Raw genomic sequence first — 22,202 nt, 5'->3', positions numbered from 1 at the left:
AGTTTCCATTTTCCTATCAGCTGGATCCCTGAGGGCGGCCGTATCAGGAGACGGTAACGCCACTTGTTTTGATAAGCGTGTGAGCGCCTTATCCACCCTAGGGGGTGTTTCCCAGCGCGCCCTAACCTCTGGCGGGAAAGGGTATAATGCTAATAACTTTTTTGAAATTAGCATTTTTCTATCTGGGTTAACCCACGCTTCATCACATACATCATTTAATTCCTCTGATTCAGGAAAAACTACAGGTAGTTTTTTCACCCCCCACATAATACCCCTTTTTGTGGTACTTGCAGTATCAGAGATATGCAAAGCCTCCTTCATTGCCGTGATCATATAACGTGTGGCCCTACTTGAAAATACGTTTGTTTCATCACCGTCGACACTAGATTCAGTGTCTGTGTCTGGGTCTGTATCGACCGACTGAGGTAAAGGGCGCTTTACAGCCCCTGACGGTGTCTGAGACGCCTGGGCAGGTACTAACTGGTTTGCCGGCCGTCTCATGTCGTCAACTGATTTTTGTAATGTGCTGACATTATCACGTAATTCCATAAACAAAGCCATCCATTCCGGTGTCGACTCCCTGGGGGGTGACATCACCATTATCGGCAATTGCTCTGCCTCCACACCAACATCGTCCTCATACATGTCGACACACACGTACCGACACACAGCAGACACACAGGGAATGCTCTTATCGAAGACAGGACCCCACTAGCCCTTTGGGGAGACAGAGGGAGAGTTTGCCAGCACACACCCAAGCGCTATAATATAATATAATATATATGGGAACAACCTTATATAAGTGTTGTTCTTTATAGCAGCTTAAATATATCAAAATATCGCCAAAAAAATGCCCCCCTCTCTGTTTTACCCTGTTTCTGTAGTGCAGTGCAGGGGAGAGTCCTGGGAGCCTTCCTCACAGCGGAGCTGAGCAGGAAAATGGCGCTGTGTGCTGAGGAGAATAAGCTCCGCCCCCTATTTCGGCGGGCTTTTCTCCCGTAGTTTTAGATAACTGGCATGGGTTAAATACATACATATAGCCTCAATGGCTATATGTGATGTATTCTTTTGCCATAAAGGTATTAAATATTGCTGCCCAGGGCGCCCCCAGCAGCGCCCTGCACCCTCCGTGACCGCTTGGTGTGAAGTGTGTGACAACAATGGCGCACAGCTGCAGTGCTGTGCGCTACCTTCATGAAGACTGAAGAGCCTTCTGCCGCCTGTTTCCGGACCTTCAATCTTCAGCATCTGTAAGGGGGGTCGGCGGCGCGGCTCCGGGACGAACCCCAGGGTGAGACCTGTGTTCCGACTCCCTCTGGAGCTAATGGTGTCCAGTAGCCTAAGAATCCAATCCATCCTGCACGCAGGTGAGTTGAAATTCTCTCCCCTAAGTCCCTCGATGCAGTGAGCCTGTTGCCAGCAGGACTCACTGAAAATAAAAAACCTAAAAACTTTTTCTAAGCAGCTCTTTAGGAGAGCCACCTAGATTGCACCCTGCTCGGACGGGCACAAAAACCTAACTGAGGCTTGGAGGAGGGTCATAGGGGGAGGAGCCAGTACACACCACCTAATCCTAAAGCTTTATTTTTGTGCCGTCTCCTGCGGAGCCGCTATTCCCCATGGTCCTGACGGAGTCCCCAGCATCCACTTAGGACGTTAGAGAAAAACTATTTTATTTTTAATAATACAACACAATCTTCTGCTTGAGCTATGATATTATGAACAAAAAGTATCCTGCATTAGGTAATACATGGGGGCTATCATTCAAAACTCATTTTTATATTCCTCTTCCTCAGTTAGAACAGCATTGGTTAGGAGCTCTAATCAAAGCCATCGAAGATAGTGCAATTGAAAAATGAATTTTTTTATTTTTTTATTTTTAAGAGAGTTAAATAAACCCCTTTCAGACAGAGAATTTGACCCCAGAATTTGCCAGGGCAAGGCAAGCCAAGTCAACCCGGGTCCTTTCTCTGTGGACTTGCTGAGATCTCGACTCTGGTCACTATCATAATTATTCCCTGGTCCAGCCGGGTTGCCTGCTGTCTGAAAGGTGAGACCTGGATTTTTTGTTATGCTTAAATGGAGCAGACTGGCGGATCTCCTAAGCCTGTGACATCCACTTTGAGGACTACACAGTTTGCAGGGCTGATACGGATTCAGTGTAAATGGGGACGACCCCAGTCCAGGCTGCAGTGTGAAAGGGGTATAGAAGCTGGGGTCAGGCTTGAAGCTCCAGCTTCTGTCTGGCAGTATTATTACAAAAATACCCCTTTCAGATCAAAATCCCAGGTGACACCTGGGATTTTATACACAGATCTAGCTCAGATGCGACCCCTTTGAGACAGTCGAATGGACCTGGGTTTTTACTGGGTCGGCAACCAAGCGCCGGTTCTTCCTATGTTGTAAATGGGTCCTGGGTCGGATAAACCGAGGTTAACTGTTTACACAGAGCCTTACCCAGGAAAACCCTTCTCGCTAGCAGGGTTGGATTCCCCAATCACTGGACCCGGGATTAGCAGTTTCCACTGACAAAAATCCCGGGTTCATGTGCAACCAAGGATTTTCTTGTCAGTGGAAGAGAGATATTAGTTTGGGCTAATGAATTTGACTGAAGGCAGTATGGATGAACCATTTGTCCTTCTCATGTAGTGTGCACTCAACAATAGAGTACAATTTTCTTCTTTACTGATAAAGTGTCCTATCCTTTGGTAAAGTTGAGTGCACTCTATAATTAGGATGAAGAGGACAATACTTTGGATGGTGCTTCCAGTGGCAAACGCAGGATTTCTACAGGGGGGGGGGTTCGAAATACAATCCACAATCACCCACTCTGAAAGAACATTGGAGCAAGTGCTGTAGTTTTGGCAAGCAATAGAAGAACCTAGTACCAACTCTGGACATTAATGTACACATTGGTCTTTTTATACACTGGATACTGTACTGAATACAGTATTAATATTTAACACTATAGATGGTCTATATCAGCGGTCGCCAACCCATCTCCGCCGCAATCCAGGTAGCTCGACCCCCGACGTCCTGCTGCCCAACCTCAGGAGGAGTCCTCGCTTGACTCCCCTGAGCCCGTCCGTCTGTCTGCGGCTCCGCACTCCACCGCCTCAGAGCTAGAAAATGCTAGAGGTCATACTTGACCTCTAGCATCTAACTTGAATCACAGCGCTATAGCGCTACCCGGAAGTGCCAGGAGCGCTTAGCACGGGGAGAAGACGCAGCTTTTGCAAAGCTGCATCTTCTGCCCCGACACCCCCTCTGACAATGAGCATTGCACCCACTGCCTGAAACCCCACTATCAACAGGCATTACACCTAGAGATTGAAACCCGTGGCAACAAGCATTACACCCAGAGCCTGACACCACAGTCAGCGAGCATCACACCCAGATCCTGACTCTGGTGGCAACGAGCATTACACCCAGAGCCTGACACCCCTGTCAAAGAGCATTACACATAAAGCCTGAAACCCATGGCAATGAGCATGACACCCAGAGTCTGACACCCGTGGCAATGAGCATGACACCCAGAGCATGAGACCCCTGATAATGAGCAGGTAATTTAAAAGCAATTAGAAGCCTTACTGTGGGGCATAATGTATAATGTGCATTACGGTGTGCAGCATAATGTATCACTGGCATTGCAGGGGGGAGTCATAATGTGTCACAGGCATTACTGTGTGTGGCATAACGTATCACGGGCATTGCGGTGTCATATAATGTGCAGGGGCATTGCGGTGTGTGGCATAATGTATCACGGGCATTTGCATAATGTACTGGATCACGAGCATAGCAACAATATCACTGTATTAATTAAATCCATCGTTATTTTTCTGTCTAACATTTATTTAATTTTCATTAAATGACCTTCAATTTTTTGGTTATTAGCCTGATTTTTTTTTTTTTTGCCAAAAATTTTAGTGGTTTAGTAGGTTTAATTTTTCTCGAATAGCTCATACCGCACTTAAGGTAGGAGACCACTGGTCTATATTATAGGTTGTTACAAAAAAATTATTAACTAATATAAATAAAATAAGTGGTCGTGTAAAGTTAAATATCCCATAATGAATAAATCCACAAACATTAGAGAACCAGTAGGAGACAGAACTATACTTTCAAAGCACACATTCTTCCACCTCATTGTAAGAAGACTGTCTCTTCTACCTAGCAGCTACTCTGTGGTCCAGTGCACTGATTGAGGGTTCAAATACACATAGGCCTTGTGAGCACTCGCTCAGGTTAGAAAAGACGAGATTCCGCACAATACGTTGTAAAGGCTTTTTCACGGTAAGGACAATACGTGTTTGGAATTCCCTGCCTGAGGGAGTTGTAATGGCGGACTCTGTCAACACCTTTAAGAATGGGTTAGATAAATTACTAATGGATAAGGATATCCAGGGTTATGGTGCATAGTCACGCACTATAGTTACTATAAAAAGGGATAAAATGCAACGGCTGACATCAGCATCAGTCAAAATTTTAGACAAATCATCATGCATAGGAGACCACAAATAGGTTGAACTCGCTGGACAATTGTCTTTTTTCAACCTCAGATACTATGATACTACTATGTTAAATCCACGCACATAGCAGACTTGGTAGAAGTTGCTACCACTTTGCATGTGCAGCAGATCCGCTGTCCCTTAAACTGCAAGTTTTGGCGGCAGCTCTAGTAATCGTATTATATTCTATTTGCTATTGTTGTCATAATGAGTCTCTGGCCAAGAGGAGAGGGGTTTCCAGGCAACCGGATTCCCCCCCCCCCCTGCGTTTGCCTATGGGTGCCTCGCCAACACGGCTTGTGCAACATTATTTATGTACATACGCAGAAACAGCATTGTTAATATCTTCCTTCATGGATGGTTATAGATTCATTTTTGTAATAATCAATAAACTCCCACTAGGTATACACCTCCAATAAATGTACGGTGATTGCCAGTACAGACATTAATGTTTTAACGATCACTTTATTTCCAGGTTAGACACCAAGTATATAGGTAGGAGCTGACAACAGTATCTTCTGATGGCATTAGCATATAGAAATGACCTGCTAATTACCCTACTCACCCAGCACTATAATAAGAGACTGTGGTGACAGCTTCTTGAAAATGCTCTTGTACTGAACACCGACAGATATCTGCTGCATTACATTATTGTCTAACAGCTGTGCTATTAAACATTGCTCTAACCAAGCTAAAACGTATTTCTTCGCTGGACTGAAGAGCTGGGAGCTTTTGATAAATAAGCACCACAGTGTTTGACTGCCAGTGCCAGGTATGTACAGTTCGTGTTTGAGCAAATAGCATAACAGGGTAATGAAACTACAGTTCCCAGCATGCTCGTGTCTGACACGCCTAGACAATAGAATGAAGCCCAACAGAATATATACCGTAGCCGCCATCAGACCCACCTGCCGCTCACACCGATCTGTACAATAACGATGTTGCATCAGTATCTCCCTCAGCCTGTGCCCTGTAGTAGCGGAAGCCACCCAGCAACTCACAGCCCACTAGCCCAGCGCTTCCAGCCGGTCGCACACACCCACCGCACCGCCCGCAGCCAATAAGAAACCTGTCCAGAAAGTCTGCCAATAACAATCCACTTGACAATATCCTCCAGCAGTGTATGGAAGTGAAAGAAGCGCTGCGATTGGGTTAGAGGCACAGCGACGGTTGGGAGGTGTGATTGTAGGTATTTGACCGTTGGGCGCTTGATCGCTCTGACTGTCATTGCCTGCATGTACTCTAGTGATAGCTGGCAGCAATAATACCATACTTGTCTACCTGACCCTCTCCATGAGGGAGAAAATGCTCTGTTCCTGGACTTTCCTGGTAATGTGTGATTGCCATCACCTGTGGTGAAACACCTTTCTTATCCATTAACTAGCTCACCACAGGTGATGGCAATCACACATTACCAGGAAAGTCCAGGAACAGAGCATTTTCTCCCTCATGGAGAGGGTCAGGTAGGCAAGTATGAATAATACCAGTCATAGATTAGGCTTCTGGCCTGATGTTACTGGACCTAAACAAATACATCCGTAGACTGTCCTACGTTATTTCCTCATTGCTCCAGGTTTCCCTCTAAATAATGGGTTGTACTGTATTTTAGAAGTTTATTCAAATAAAAGTGTGGGGGACGAGTTGCTAGGGTTACCAGCTTTTCATTTTTAAATTCTCAGACAAGAGGAGGAGCTAGAGTGCATGTCCACAACCGCAGTCGGGTTATAGGCTGGGTACATAACAGACAACATAGTGTCCAATTTCACAGATTGGGGCAACATTATAGGAATCATCTCATGTGTACCCGTGATTGCGTGCTTTAATTCGCTGACATCGTGGTCGTCACATCCGATATTCTGCATTCTAAATGCGTCTGCGAATGATATATTACGCACCCACACAATGGGGGTAATTCCAAGTTGATCGCAGCAGGAATTTTGTTAGCAGTTGGGCAAAACCATGTGCGCTGCAGGGGAGGCAGATATAACATGTGCAGAGAGAGTTAGATTTGGGTGGGGTGTGTTCAATCTGCAATCTAATTTGCAGTGTAAAAATAAAGCAGCCAGTATTTACCCTGCACAGAAACAAATTAACCCACCAAAATCTAACTCTTTCTGCACATGTTATATCTGCCCCCCCTGCAGTGCACATGGTTTTGCCCAACTGCTAAAAAAATTCCTGCTGCGATCAACTTGGAATTACCCCCCATATGCAGTTCAGTGTGTATGGATGACTGATGTATTGTTACATTGTTGAATGAGAGCCTACATTCTAAAGGGGAGGGGCAGACAGACAAGGGTGAACAGGTGTGGTAGACAGTGAGCATGGAACAGAGGGCTAGGATGCGAGATGGCTGGGTTTGATGAAGAAGGGGGTCTTGAGAGCCTGTTTGAAGTTTTTTTTAGAGAGGTGGAGAGCCTTATAGGGAGAGAGGTAGAATATTCCAGAGATGGGGAGCTGCACGTGCAAAGGCAGGTATGGGAGGAAGTAATCAGAAGGAGAGGCGGCGTACATTTGTGGAGTGAAGAGGACAGACAGGAGTGTAAAGATAAAGTCAAATATGTAAATGGGAGAGGAATGGGTGAGGGCCTTATAAGCGAGTGTGAAAAGTTTGGAATATTATCTGAACGGGAAGGGGAGGCAGACGTAGTTCGTTTGGTGAGGAAGCAGCATTGGGGATAGATTGGAATGGATAGAGGCAGTTGTCACAGAGGCCAGATAGGAGGAGATTAGAATAGTCCAGTTTGGAGATAACCAGTGAGTGGATCAGGGTCTTAGTAGCATCCAGGGTGTTACGAGCCGCTGCGGCGGCTCAGCGATAGTCCCGCCCATTGCTTGTCCCCATTGGGACATCACAGCGGCCATGGGGAATTGCGGCCCGCCTGTGGGGACGTGCAGAGCTTCAGCTGCACGGTGTTAGTAATCTAATGGGGCTTGTTCCTGCTGGCCTCTGGATTTGCACTTCTCCCCTATATCTCCCATACACTCTTGCCTATCCTTGCCGGTTATAGTCCTCAGTTACCGCGGAAGCCCTTGTTGGTCTGTTAAGTACTTTGGATCTTCCTGGCTTCCTTGTCTGCTGCAGCTGTTTCCGAAAACCTGGTCTGTCTGCTGACATCCTGCACAGCTGATCTGTCGGTTAACATCATCCTGCGAGGTTTAACTCCGGTCAGTCTTGCACACCTGGTCACTCTGCTAAAATCTTTCAAGGTCATGCTTCCTTCATTTCTGCACGCCAGGTCTGTCTGCGAACATCCTGCAGTGCCAAGCTCCAGCCAACCCTGCACACCTGCTCTGTCCGTAACATCAAGCAAGGCCAAGCTTAGGTCAATTCTGCATACCTGGTCTGTCAGCTGATATTCTGCAAAGTCAAGTCTACGCCCATTCCAGGATATCTGGTTTGCTTGCTGACATTCTACAAGGCCAAGCTTTTACCAGTCCTGTTTGCTGTCAATCCTGTATATCTGGCCTGTCTGCTAACGTCCTGCAAGGTCAAGCAACTTCAGCTGTTATATATCAAGCCAGACTGCAGTCACCCTGCACAGCTGAGCCGCAGCCGTTCCTGGCATCCTGTCTGTCTGCATCTGCCGACGTCCTACTCTACGGGGTAAATTTACTAAAGCTTCTAAAATATTAAATTGGTGATGTTGGCCATAGCAGATGTTGTCTATCATTTCTCTATTGTCTTTTAGAAAATGAAAGACAGCATCTGATTGGTTGCATGGCCAACATCACCAATTCTCTGTTTTAGAAGGTTTAGTAAATTTACCCCTACCTCTCAGCAACCTCTGGTACGGGAGGATCACGCTGGACCCAGTGGTCCCAAAGTCTCATCAATTTGTGTCTTAGCTACCAAGACACTGCCGTATCCTCTCTCTTCAGTCTTTATTCTGTGTAATCGGGAGTCTTCGGTCTATTGGGTGAGCTCCTACTGCCAGAGGAATTAAGTCCAGGGGGACCCCTAACTACCATGTGCGCAACAAGCACTAAGGGAACAGCGGGGTTTGCTAATGGTTAAACGCCTCTTGAAGGTTCTAGGAGTCTCACCCTAATAAAACTAGAGCTTCCCACGGCTTCAAGCAAGTCCAAGAAAGCTATGTTCCCAAATAGTTCTGAAGTACTCCACGGCATCTTGCCAGTCTATAGATCTTTTATTTGAGCTCTCTACGGCATCCTACAAGTCCAAGGTCTTACAGTGGAGTACTCCACGTAATCTAGCAAGTACAAGGCTCTAGCCTTTTCCTAACACAGGGTAAGAAAGGGTCTGATCCTGGAAATATTTTTGAGATGGAAGCTGCAGGACTGCAAGAGGTAATAAATGTGTGATTTAAAGGAGAGGAAGAAGTCAAGAATAACTGCAGACAGCGTACCTGGGGGCTAGGGGAGATAGTTGTGCCATCGATAGATTATTAAATTGTGGGAGGTGAGGTTATGTGGGAGGATGGGAAGAAGATGAGCACAGTCTTAGACATATTAAGCATAAAAATTGGTGGGACATCCAAGAAGAGGAAGCAGAGACAGTTGGAGATATGAGTGAGGAGAGAGGGTAGAGGTCAGGAAACAAAAGGTAGATTTGAGTATAATCATCATTGAGATGATAAAGTCAAAAGAGCGAATGAGTTCACCTAAAAAGAACACATAGAGAGAGATCAGCAGAGGTCCAAAACAGAGCCTTGGGGGACACCTGCTGTTAGTTAAAGTGTGTGTGTGGGGGGGAGGTGGAATCATGGGGGAAGACAGAGAAGGAATAGTGGGAGATCTAGGACAGCCAGGAGAGAGCAGTATTATTTATTTATTTATTAGCAGTTTCTTATATAGTGCAACATATTCCGTTGCGCTTTACAATTAGAACAACAGTTATAAAACAAAACTGGGCAAAGACACAGACAGACATAGAGGTAGGAAGGCTCTGCTCGCAAGCTTACAATCTATAGGGAAATAGGCATTGATACACAAGGATAGATGCTACCTGTCGCATAATGGTCCACCAGATTGCTAGGTTCTTAATGGGTTGTATGATATGATCACCCAGCAATGTTGGAAGACAAAATATGTGAGGTTATGTGGACTGTACAGAGAGGATGTAATTGGATAGGGAAGCATTGAAGGTTATGTGGGTGGGTCTGGAATTTAGTAGGCTTGTCTGAAGAGGTGAGTTTTCAGGGCACGTTTAAAGGTTTGGAGACTAGAGGAGAGTCTTATTGTGCATCGGAGAGCATTCCACAGAGTGGGTGAAGCCGTGTAAAGTCCTGTAATTTTGAGTGGGAACAGGAAATACATGTGGATGAGAGACGCAGATCTTGTGCAGAGCGGAGAGGTCGGGTAGGGAGATATTTTGAGATGAGTGAGGAGATGTATGATTGTGCAGTTTGGTTAATAGCCTTGTATGTATCACGCAGACCAAGGAAGTGAAGGATTTGCAGAAGGAGAGGGTGGTCCATAGTGTCAAAAGCAGCAGAGAGGTCAAGGAGAATAAGCAGTGAGTAGTGATTGGATTTGGAAGCAAGGAGGTCATTGAAGACTTTCATGTGGGCAGTTTCAGTGGAGTGGTTAGGACGGAAGCCAGACTGAAGTGAGTTAAGCAGGGAGTGTGAGGAAAGAAAGCCAGTAAGGTGGTTGCAGAAAATGAGACAGATGTATTAAGCCTGGAGAAGTGATACAGTGAAGGGTGATAGCGCACCAGCCAATTAGCTTCTAAGTTACAGACTGGGTCTGAAAAATAATAGGAGCTGACTGGCTGATGCGTTATTCACCTTCCACTTTATCACTTCTCCAGGCTAAATACATCTACCCCAATATGCTCAAAGACTTTGGAGGCAAAAGGGAGGAGAGACATGGGTCGGTAGTTGGAAAGTGTTAGGGACAGGGTCAAATGATGAGGTGGTGTGGGGGGAGGACCGGATGAGGGCCATGAAGTCCTCTCCAGATACAGGGAAAAAGGGTTGGTAGGAAGGATGGGGAAGGGTGGTCATGGAATGGTGGGGGGGCAGGTTGTTGAGGTTTGGTGGGATGTGATGTCCTGACATATGAAGTCAATTTTGAATGTGAAGTGGGTGGCAAAGTCAAGGGCAGAGAGTGAGGGGGTAGCTGAGGTGTGAGTGAGCAGAGGAGGAAGTTGATAGTGGCAACGAGACGCCGGGGGTTCTAAGACTGGGCGCAGATGCTGCTCTAGAAATACAACTGTTTAGAGAGGGAAAGGGCAGTACTGGAGGATGAGAGCATAAATTTGAAATGGAGGAAGACCGCCTTAAAGCGTGATCTCCTCCACTGTTGATCTGCGCTATGTGAGTATTTTTGTATATATCTGGTGAGTTTGGAATGCCAGGGTTGAGGTGTTGATCTGTGAGGGTGAATTGTGGTCCCTGGAGCAACAGAGTCAAGAGCAGAAGTAAGGGAGGCATTGTATAGAGAAGTGGCTTGTTAAGGGCATAAGAGAGAGAGAATAGGAGAGAGAAGTGGATCGAACAGGGAGGATAGGGAAACGGTGTCGATAGTCTAAATGTTACGCTTAGTGATGTTAGCCTTAGGAGGCAGAGGTGGTGAAGCAGAGAGGATTATGTTAACAGGTGATCGTCAGAGAGGAAAACAGTTACACGTATAGAAAAAAGACAATCTGAAAGGTGCGCTGTGGCTATATAAATCTGAGATAAAAACAATACTTTGCCTCAAAGTTTCTCTGTTGTGATTAGTAGATTTTTCAACATATGTATATATTAATTGTTCATAACTGTTCCTGGATAAGGAGGACATCTCCACATGACTTGCACTAAAATGTGTTTTTTTTTCTTTACACTTCAGGATTTCCTTCAAATTTGGAATCAGTTCTGTAGTGCAGCTAAATTCAGCCTTTTACCGCACATATAATCCTTCCCCAGAAAAGTTCTGTACAGGAACTAGTTTGATCTCCTTTGGTAAATGAAGCTCCTTGCAGTTTAAAGGAGACTGGATTTGCAAAGACGACTGAGTTACTGAAATGTCAATTGGAAATAGTTTCCCTTTCTAGACTCCTGTCACACTGACCGCATCCAGCTGAGCACTCAGCACCAAGGTATTCTCCTTAACTCCAGATTTGTCAGGTGTATTATGGAGCTTGAATAGTCAGAAATATCACAATGGTGAGTGAAGACCAGATCAAGTGGGTGCCCACTCACATGAGTGGGTGAGGGGGTCCACTGAGAGAGACCAAGTGATGACGTGAGATTAAGGAGTTTAGCGACAGAGGGTTTTGTGGGGATATCTATTGGGAAGTCGTAATCACCTGAGATAATGGAGGAAATGTCTGAAAAGAGTAAGTGAGGAAGCAAAGTTGTTGAAGAATTTGGAAGGAATGTCAGGGGGACAGTAAATGACAGCTTCTCAAAAATTTTCTGCGAGGTACACTGGGCTCTACAAGGATTCACATCGGGGTGTAGAGTAGGATCTTGATCCGAGGCACCAACAGGCTCAAAGCTTTTGACTGTTCCCAAGATGCACAGCGCCGCCTCCTCTATAACCTGCCCACATGCACAGGAGCTCAGTTTCGTTAACCAGCCCAATGCAGTAGCAGGTACCAGAGACGACAATCGCTCGTAGCCAATTACACCACACACTCACCACAGGAAAGGGTGTCAGCGGCTATACCAATACCAACCCAAAGAAGCTAAGTGTGTCAGGGTGGGCGCCTTGTGGAGCCCAGTGTACCTCGCAGAAAGAGATTTAACAACGGTAAGTTCTTACCATAAATCTTGTTTTCTGCTGCGGAGTACACTGGGCTCCACAAGGATTCACATCGGGGATGTCCTAAAGCAGTTCCTTATGGGAGGGGACACACTGTAGTGGGCACAAGAACCCGGCATCCAAAGGAAGCATCCTGGGAAGCGGCGATATCAAAGGCATAGAACCTAATGAACGTGTTCCCTGAGGAACACATAGCCGCCTTGCACAATTGTTCAAGGATCGCACCACGGTGGGCCGCCCAAGAAAGTCCAACCGATCGAGTAGAATGGACTTTGATGGTTGCAGGAACTGGATGACCAGCCAGTACATAAGCATGTGCAATCACCATTCTAATTCATCTGGCCAGAGTCTGCTTGGAAGCAGGCCAGCCACGTTTGTGAAAACCAAACAATACAAAAAGAGAATCATATTTCCTAGAGGAGGAAGTTCTCTTCACATAGATACGGAGAGCCCGTACCACATCCAAAGACCGTTCTTTGGAAGACAATTCAGGAGAATTAAAGGACGGAACCACAATTTCCTGGTTAAGGTGGAAGAAAGACACCACCTTAGGTAAAAAACCTGGCCGCGTTCTAAGAACCACCGGGTCACGGTGAAAAATCAAATAGGGAGACTTACAGGATAAGGCACCCAAGTCCGAGACAAAAATGTATCTTATTTAAAACCCTTTAAGAGGTCTAAGAACACTGTACGCTATTGACGTATGGAGTACCGTAAGGGTACGCACGTTACGTAACAATCGCTTAGCCGTAGTCGAGACGCTCAAGCGTCACGTTCGCTTACGGCCAGGAGATCACAGGCAGGCACGCTATTGGCTGCCGACTAACGTAATGATTCGCTACAGCGTAGCGGACGCTCGGGACCACGAGGAGATCACCAGCGGCGCAGACGCTCACAATGTTAAACCTTTATAACTATACCATAAAACAGTGTATTATGCAGTAACCCTTGGTGTAGTGATAGGGTGTGGATGCAACACAGTGTAACCTTATTAACTTTAAAGCGCTCTGAGAATACTTAACACTATAAGAAATACACAGATACCGTACTTAGGGTCTAACGCCTTATATGATTGTTATGCTTGAAAAAGAATAATACAATACAAGTCATACACTACAATATAACATAGACTAACTAACCAGATAACTACACATGAAATACAATATCAGTACAATAACTATATAAGAGAAACGAGAGAGAGAGAGAAGAGAGAGAGAGAGAGAGATATGGCTCAGAATAACAAGAAAGACAATATGATTGCGGAGAAAACTTACGCACAAAGGGGAACGATCGCATGCGCCTCTGGACATCCAGCTCCCGATTATCAGCAATGAGAACCGTTGAAGAGTGAGAGCTGGATGTGATCGGCTTGTCTATTTATGCCCCACACACAATACAATTCAATGGTCCCTACAATCTCATTGTTCATTGGACACAGGAATTCCTCCTCGTATTATAACAAAAGGTCATAGGTTGATTCATACAGGTGGGCTGTGACAATTTCCAACTGCTCAGGTGGGTGGGAAACTAGGTTTCCCGCCGCATGGATAAGTAAGTGCAAATAATAGTAAATGGACATAAACTTCTTATGTCCATAACTATTCGCACGAGCGATTAATCCGCTTCAAACCAACACCGGAATATTGCTAATTAAATATTCTTCCGATGGATACTAAACACCACTGTATTACTCCTGTCTGACCCTTCGTATCAAACAAAGAGGGACTTCTCTGTCCATGAACATGCTACATTAACCAAACTTTCAGATTCTATCAAAGGGACCATAATCTACAAAATACATTATATGGTGAAAATATGTAACGAAAGAGTCGCCCGCTAGACGCATACAATCTCTACCGTAAATGCGCATACCGTGCGCCCGCGGGTGCCCGCAACAGCGAGTATGCGCACGCACGGGAGAGCGCACGCATGCGCAGCAGGGACACATATGAGGTGCAAATATGGCAGTGTGTATCGTGATATTTTTCTGACTTTGACAGTCCACCCTTTGGCAGTCAACAATAACTGCCACTTCCTAAAACATTTCAAAAAGAGAAAAATATATGTCAAGTGTAAATACATTTCCATGGTTGGGTAGGGGAGCAGAGGAGAAGGTAGGAAAAGGGTATGTCCTAGTGAGATAGCAGAAGCATGTGTGTATGAATCCGTGTTTGGGGGTCATGTACCATCGTGCCGTACGTGTTTTAAATCAAGCTTCGAGGTATTGCGAAGTATACATTTGAATTCCTTCTTATCCCGTGGTACGGGTCTGTGAATGGGCTGTCAAACTTTACCGAGCTCTCTTCGGCTGTGGTTGTAGCAAAATGGGGAGCACATTTTAGTTGATGATACATGAATGGGGGAATATGTGATTGCTGATATCTGTGCCTGTATTCTCTATCGACTATGTGTGTAATTACCTGAAGGTTGTAGAGATGAAGAAAATACATAATTACGGTAAATGCAGTGGTATCCTATGTCAGGTTAATGAACATTTGTCGGTTGAAGTCTTGTTCGGTGTCTGTTGAATGCAGTCTTCTTTGTGCTTTTGCCAAAATGGTGTGGGCAAAAAGCTTTGTCAATGTCCATAGACTTACAAAAGTGTTGGGCTAGCGTAATTTTAAAATTTCTAGGGAAACTGGGGGTCTATGGCATAGTTCATCAAATATCTTTGTATAAGGTTGTCAAAACTTCTTCTTTAATCCATCAGTTGTCTTTGCTTGTTGCTTATGTTGTTCTTGGGAAACTACGCCTCCATCTCTGTCTTCAGAACCCATTCCAGAACCTCTCTCGACCTCCATGGTACTCTCGCCGGAACAGACTGCTCTGGTCAACATCATGGTCAACAGGAAAATCCGGATCACAGTCTCTTGGGGCAAGTCCATCTTATAGGAGGAAACGAAGAAGAATGAGAAGGGGGAAAAATAATTTGAGGGAGAGGGGATGGGAAGTGGAGAAAAACAATAAAAGGGAACAGGGGATCGACAACTGCTTTTGATCTTGTGATTTTCAATGCTCAGGTGCCGCCTCAGTCCTCCTGGAACAGACACTCCAGTGATACAACTTCCTCTACCGTCTGTTCCTTATCACGGGACCTCTCTGGATCAGCAACCTTCTTACAATGGGACGAATGAACCCAAGTCTCTCTCTCGGCAACCTTCAATGCTGTAGTGCTAGTCAATAAGACTTGGTATGGTCCTTCCCATCTGTCAATAAGGCAACCTGAGCGTAGAAAATTCCGTATCATTACATAATCCCCAGGTTCAATGTCATGACAATTACTATCTGGTAAATCAGGAATCACCAACTTCAAATTATCATTTTGATTCCTTAGCTGTTTACTCATGTTAATCAAGTATTTTACAGTCACTTCATTGTTACACTTCAAATCATCCTGAGGGTTAATCATAACATGCGGTTGTCGACCAAACAAGATTTCGAAGGGGGACAGATTAAGAGGGGACCTGGGAGTGGTTCTGATGCTGTACAGTACAATGGGTAAAGCTTCTGGCCATGTCAATCCTGTCTCTGCCATAACTTTGCTCAGTTTATTTTTAATAGTGCTGTTCACTCTTTCCACCTTCGCACTCGCCTGTGGACGGTATGGAGTGTGCAGCTTGCTATCAATTCCCATCAACTTACACATTCCTTGAAAGACATCACCTGTAAAATGGGTACCCCTATCACTTTCAATTATTCTAGGGATACCATATCTACATACAAATTCCTGCACAATTTTCTTAGCAGTAAACATAGCGGTATTTGTGGCCGCAGGAAATGCTTCGACCCAATTTGAGAATACATCTATACAAACAAGTACATATTTCAAATTTCGACAAGGGGGTAATTGAATAAAGTCAATCTGTATTACCTGAAAAGGTCCGCCTGTAGGTGGGATATGAGATGGTTCTGTTGGTATTGCCTTTCTGATATTCTTTCTCAAACAGGTAAGGCATGACATTGCTCTCTTACCTGCATGGGATGAAAATCCTGGGGCGCACCAATATGCTCTTACCAACTTACACATTCCCTCCTTGCCCAGATGAGTCAGCCCGTGGGCTGCCTCAGCTAAACATGGAAGATATGCTCTGGGGGCCACTGGTTTACCTTGTCCATCCGTCCAGAGTCCTGAGGACTCCTGGCCATATCCCTTTGCCTTCCAGACTGCCTTTTCCTGTGTGGAACACAAATTTTGCATCTCACACAACTTCTGTGTGTTGATGGTATTAAATACCATCAGTTGTGTGGTGTCTGTCTGTTTGGGGGTACCAGCTGCTAATTTAGCAGCTTCGTCTGCTCGGCTGTTACCAAGTGATACTGGGTCCTGGCTATATGTGTGTGCTTTACACTTGATAACAGCCACTCTGTCGGGTTCCTGTATCGCTGTTAGAAGCCTTTTGATGTGAGCTGCATGCGCTACCGGTGTACCAGCTGCCGTCATGAAATTTCTGAGGCGCCATAGGGCTCCGAAATCATGGACTACCCCGAATGCGTATCTAGAGTCGGTGTAGATATTGGCTGATTTGCCCTTAGCCAATTCACATGCTCTGGTTAGGGCGACCAGTTCAGCAACCTGGGCTGAGTGAGGTGGGCCTAGCGGTTCCGCTTCTATGGTGCCTTGGTCATCTACGACTGCGTCTCCAGTACACAAGTCTCCCGAGTCTGACTGTCTGTGACAACTACCGTCCGTGTAGAAAGTTAGATCTACATCTTCCAGTGGGTTGTCACTGATGTCAGGCCTTGCGGTAAAATTTTGGGTCAAATATTCCATACAATCATGTGTGTCGTCCTTTGTATTAAATTCTCCTTCCCCACCACTCTCATCCTCCACCCTTTGTGCCTGTCCAGGCACACCTGGGAGATATGTTGCAGGATTTAATGCACTGCATCTCCTTATGGTGATGTTTACGGGGGCCATTAGTGCCAATTCCCATCTTGTAAACCGCGCTGATGAGACGTGCCTGGTTTGGGCAGAATTTAGCAAGGCTGACACTGCATGTGGTGTATGAATTGTGAGGTTGTGACCTAGCACTACATCTTCGCTTTTCGTTACTAGCAATGCTATCGCAGCAACGCTTCGCAAGCATGTGGGGAGGGATCGCGCTACCGTATCTAGCTGAGCGCTGTAGTATGCTACTGGCCTGCTGGCATCACCGTGCTTTTGGGTTAGGACCCCTGCCGCGCAACCAGCACTTTCTGTTCCGTACAGCTCAAAGGGTTTCCCATAGTCTGGCATACCTAATGCTGGTGCCTGCGTTAGGCACTGTTTAAGTCTCTCAAATGCCATCTCGGACTCGTCTGTATGCGAAATCCGATCAGGTTTATTTGAGGAGACCATCTCCTGCAAAGGTAACGCTAGAATGGAAAACCCTGGGATCCAGTTACGGCAATACCCACACATTCCTAAAAACGTTCTGATCTGTTGCTGGGTTTGAGGCAGAGTCATGTCTCTAATTGCTTGAATTCTATCAGCGGTCAGGTGTCTCAGTCCTTGTGTTAGACAGTGTCCCAAATATTTTACCTTAGTTTGGCATAATTGTAACTTGTCTTTGGAAACCTTGTGTCCTGTGTCTGAAAGATGAAACAGGAGCTGTTTCGTATCCTTCAGGGATGCTTCCAATGAATCTGAACACAGTAGTAAATCATCCACATACTGTATCAATACTGATCCACTCTCTGGTTGGAAAGACTGTAAACAATCATGCAAAGCCTGGGAAAATATACTTGGACTGTCTATGAAACCTTGTGGTGATCGAGTCCATGTGTATTGGACTCCTCTGTATGTAAATGCAAACAAATATTGGCTGTCAGGGTGCAGAGGTACCGAAAAGAAAGCGGAGCAGAGGTCAATAACAGTGAAAAATTTCGCAGTGGGAGGGATTTGCATAAGGATGACAGCTGGATTTGGCACTACGGGGAACTGACTCTCAACTATTTTGTTAATCCCCCTTAGATCCTGCACTAGCCGGTAACCCCTCCCCCCACTCTTTTTTACAGGGAAGATGGGACTATTGGCAGTGCTGGACGTTCTTACCAGAATGCACTGTTGTAGCAAGCGCTCTATTACGGGATACACTCCTAACTCCACCTCTGGCTTCAGAGGGTACTGTGGGATTTTTGGAGCTATCCTACCATCTTTTACTTGTACAACTACCGGAGCTACGTTTGCCATTAATCCAGTGTCCTGTCCATCTTTAGTCCAAAGTGACTCTGGTATCTGGGATGTCATTTCTTCTACTTGGGATGGAGTCCTATTTGTCATAATGGTATGTGACATTAATTTTGATGGGGAGTCTAACATGTCTCGCACTTCCTGAGCGTGATTCTCAGGTATGTCCAAGAATACACCTTCAGGAGTACAATAAATGACGCACCCCATTTTACACAATAAGTCCCTTCCCAGGAGATTAGTCGGTGCCGATGCAGCCAGCAAAAAGGAATGCTTGGTATGTAAAGGCCCTATTGTAATCTCGGCTGGTTTGCTAACAGGGTAATGCTGGACTACTCCCGTTACTCCTATGGCTGGAGTTGTCTTACCAGTGGTTCTCATGCCCACTGTCGAATTTATCACTGATTTGGCCGCCCCCGTATCTACAAGAAAGTTTAATGATTTACCAGCTACATTGATTGCAATTTCGGGTTCACTTCCAAGATTTGCAATCAATTTTACTGGCTGCAGATTACAGGTATGGCCACACCCCTATTGGGTATGGTGACCTCCCTGAATCCCGCTGGCAGCAACTACTTGTGAAGGGGTTAAATGGGAACTGCCAGAAGTTTGCCAGTCTCCTTTTGGGGGATATCTTTTTGTTTCCCCTGTATGTGGCTCATAACTCCGTCTCTGTGGACCCTGATCCCAATTTCGTGTGTCATGTCGTTGTCTAGGGGGTTGGTATGATCTTTGTGAATTTTTCGCTCTACAGTCTCGTGCTATGTGTCCCTGTTTATGACAAAAATAACATGTTACCACATTCGACTTACCCACAGGGTTTGGTGATCTATACAAAGGCTGCTTTGTGGTCAGGGCCTGTATACTTACGGCCATTAACTTATCACCTTGTGACTCCCTGTGTCTGGTGATATTCCGGTCGTGATCAATAGCAGCCTCTCTCAAAGTAGCCACCGACAGACCTCGCCAACATGGTTGCGTGGTCTGTACCCTTGTCTTTAATGCTTCTTTTAAACCATCCATTAGCACAGATACTGCTACTTCTTGATGATTTGCATTGGTCCTAATGTCCTCTATGCCAGTGTATTTTGCCATTTCTAATAATGCCCGGTGAAAATAATCAGCAGCTGTTTCTGACTCTTTTTGTTTAATGGAAAAAATTCTATTCCATTTGGCTACAGCTGGGAAATACTCCTTTAACTGTAAATTTATTCTTTTTACATTGTCTTTGTTGTACACATCTGTAAGGGGTACATCCTGATCCAATCCACAATCAGCTAAAAATTGAGCTGAGTCGACATTGGAGGGTAAACATGCCCTCAGCAATATCTGCCAGTCTTTGTTATTGGGCTCTAAAGTGTTCCCTAGGTCTCTGATGTATTTCTGGCTAGCAACTAGATCTTTTCTAGGATCAGGGAATTCAGTCACTATGGTTCTTAATTCCATTCGGGAAAACGGGCTGTACATGGCAATGTTCCTGATAGGAGTGACTCCTGTAGTGTCCGTTTTCCCATTTGGAACTGCTATTACCCTCACGGGAGCAAGTTTAATAACCTCATTCTGTGTAGATTCTACAGTCTGTGGTGAAATGGTTTCAGCATAGTGTATGGTGCCGTACTTACCTGTTGATACGACCTCACCTGTCCCTCCGCTAGGGGCCTTTGTTACTAATCTTAAGGGTTGGGCCGTGCCTACTGTTGTCTCTGATATGGTGGCTGCTAGAGAGAGCGCCGATATTGTTGATGCTTCGTCTTCTTGATCACACTCCTGGGGAAAGTTCAAAACAGGGTACAACTTGCACGGGTTAATACTTGCATTGGTTAACTTATTAACATTATCCTTAACATTTATACAGTTGCTAAGTGCCTGTTTGTTACCCCCTGATGCGTCATTCTCCGCAACCAATTTCTCTCCTGATATGTATGGTGGCGGCGGGGCCGTGGCTACCAGTTTCCTGATAGGATTAGATCCCGCCGCCTGAGCCAATCCTCTCTGTATTTCACCCTCCTGTTGCCATAGCTGCAAATAATCATAATGTTGGATTCGTCTCTTTGTTGATTTAATGAGACATATCCTTCTCCTTAGATTTTGTAACACTTCTGGGCTAAAGCTGCCTACTCTTGGGAATTTCTCCCCGTCATGTACCGTCATTCTCTCCCATTCATCACATAAAACTTCTGTGTGTGAGCCGTATTTTTCACACATTACGTACCTTGCCGACCCGATTGGTCGGTTCACTAAATCAACCCGAACCGAGGTTGATCGCCCCCTTCCTGAACAACTGGCCCCCATAATTTGCAGGTGTTGCTTGCTCTACCTCTGACCTTTTATATCAGGGTCTTCAGCGAACCCTTACAAAAAACCAAAATATTCAAAGATAGGTTGACGGTGGTGGTTTACCGAGTACCCCACTTACTCGCCCACGCCGACCAATACGCCCACACACTGCTTTAGCGCTGGCGTACTCGACCTAGGGCCCCTATGAACCTTTGTTTACTGGAACATGTGAGTGTGATCCGCAGAGCATTAACCCTTTCCAGTAACTGTGGGGTTGTTGGATAATTCCTGAGTGACCAGCGAACTTCCCTTTTAAAAATAAAAAAATTACACAAATCACGTTAGAATGTACAAATAGCGTTTATGACCCTTGTTGTACACAAATGGTACTAGGTCAAGTTACTAACTAATGCACACAATTACGTGCGGTACAATCGTTCAGTACATAAGCAACTAATCTTATGTACGGAGCGACCAGTGGAATCGACATTCAGCAGCTGCGAATTCCTTCAGCCTGAGCTTTATTGGCCTATATGGGTTTTGCACCAACCCCCTGGGTTGTGCCATTTTCTCTTATTTATAGCGGACTTCCTTGTCTGCTGTACCTGGACCTCCTGGTCTGTTATGCGACCTCCTGGTCTGACCTCCTGGTCTGTTACAGTATGACCTCCTGGTCTGCTACACTCTAATGCTCTTTATATGTTTAGCAAGGGATGCCTCCCTAGCCACCATGTATGTCACTTACACGTATGTAATTTCACGAGAACTCGATGATTTCTGTGGTTCAATCCCCAAAATTGTAAAAACTTATATAATTGCAAACACTCACTCACCACATGTACACTTTTGTTTCTATTTCTATTTCTGCGCAGAAATTTTCTTTAAACCAGATGTGTTGTAAATTTGGAGAAGGATCTGTTAGTCTAAATTTCGGACACTAAAATAAACTTGCGCTATTTATCGCGTTGCCACCTTTTCGCCTGTTAAAATAACACTACCGTGTGATTTGAGTGACGTGGGCGTACCCGGATGCTCCGTTGCGTAATATACGCTGCGTGCGTCGGCCTTTGAGTTGCGTACGCGAGTCTCACTCTTTGTTAGAGACACGTGTACGCACAGCAAATATCCACCGTAACACAACTAACACGTTTATCAATGTAGATGATCCTCGATCGTCTACCGCGCACCACACCAATCTCTCCTTGTACCTTTAGGTAGAGTTGCGTGTGTGCTTTTACACTTTATCCCTTAATATATTACTTTTACACTTTAACTATAAAATAGCGACAAATCTCTCTTAGCACGTTTTATCAATTATAAAATGGCAAACAGGAGAGTGATATGAAAATACACGAATGAAAAAGAAATGCAGATATGTGCGTGCGTACGCAAGACAGAAATAAACAGTTTTAAAGGACACTAGCGTGTTGTTCTTACCTCCGGTTCCGGATTCCTTCAGCACCCTTTACTAAGCGAAGCAGACGCTTATCCAGACAGCACTACGAGGAATATGATCTCCCGCCCTTTGCTGA

General features: G+C 45.3%; 1 protein-coding gene across 5 annotated transcripts in view; it reads right to left on the bottom strand.

Moving 5' to 3' along the window:
* The window catches only part of CEP44 (centrosomal protein 44), a 214,529-nt gene extending 208,835 nt beyond the window's left edge, over positions 1-5,694 (bottom strand). Inside the window, exon 1 of one of the 5 annotated variants that reach the window (XM_063920646.1) lies at positions 5,396-5,694. The gene's annotated coding sequence lies outside the window, so the exon portion shown is untranslated. Of the gene's footprint in view, positions 1-5,073; positions 5,241-5,395 lie in introns of those variants that run through there. The other 4 variants (XM_063920645.1, XM_063920649.1, XM_063920648.1 and 1 more) reach the window with 4 other exon arrangements.
* Between the last annotated feature and the right edge of the window lie 16,508 nt (positions 5,695-22,202).

The sequence above is a fragment of the Pseudophryne corroboree genome, chromosome 1 (assembly GCF_028390025.1).
Source record: "Pseudophryne corroboree isolate aPseCor3 chromosome 1, aPseCor3.hap2, whole genome shotgun sequence".
Classification (NCBI taxonomy): domain Eukaryota; kingdom Metazoa; phylum Chordata; class Amphibia; order Anura; family Myobatrachidae; genus Pseudophryne; species Pseudophryne corroboree.
Note: the sequence above shows the minus strand (reverse complement) of the source record. Positions and strands in the feature narration are given on the sequence as shown.